The sequence below is a fragment of the Odontomachus brunneus genome, unplaced genomic scaffold, assembly GCF_010583005.1.
Source record: "Odontomachus brunneus isolate Ranch 3 - 2012 unplaced genomic scaffold, Obru_v1 Obru_scaffold_145, whole genome shotgun sequence".
NCBI classification, from domain to species: Eukaryota; Metazoa; Arthropoda; class Insecta; order Hymenoptera; family Formicidae; genus Odontomachus; species Odontomachus brunneus.
Window position 1 is genome coordinate 637176 of NW_022639595.1, and position 396 is coordinate 637571.

Genomic DNA, 396 nt, shown 5'->3' on the forward strand with positions numbered 1-396 from the left:
ATGTACCACAAGTGAGAATATTATTTTTACAATATCTATTAATCATTTGAAGGAGAAAAGTTATAATCTTCAAGATTTAATAAATATTACATTTTTATATTGGACTAAATTGTTTAATGAGCCATGTGAATATTGTGCAGGAAATATACAATATGTTATTTAAATATGAATTGATATCGATGCAAAAAATATTTGTACGTATTATATTACAGGATGATAAGTCGATGAAAAAATATAAACTTAATTTATATGCTGTTCCAACAACCAAAGTATTAATAGCTGTGCAGTTTTATAAGGTCATGAATGCTATATTTCACAATGGATCAAGTATTGATAATGGTCATTATACAAGTATATGTAGAGAAGGAACCTCTAATGTCTGGATTGAAGCTGATG

General features: G+C 26.3%; 1 protein-coding gene across 4 annotated transcripts in view; it reads left to right on the forward strand.

Annotated features, from left to right (window-relative positions):
• The window catches only part of LOC116850441 (flavin-containing monooxygenase FMO GS-OX-like 2), a 194304-nt gene that overhangs the window by 138039 nt on the left and 55869 nt on the right, over window positions 1-396 (forward strand). The gene's annotated exons all lie outside the window — the stretch shown is intronic.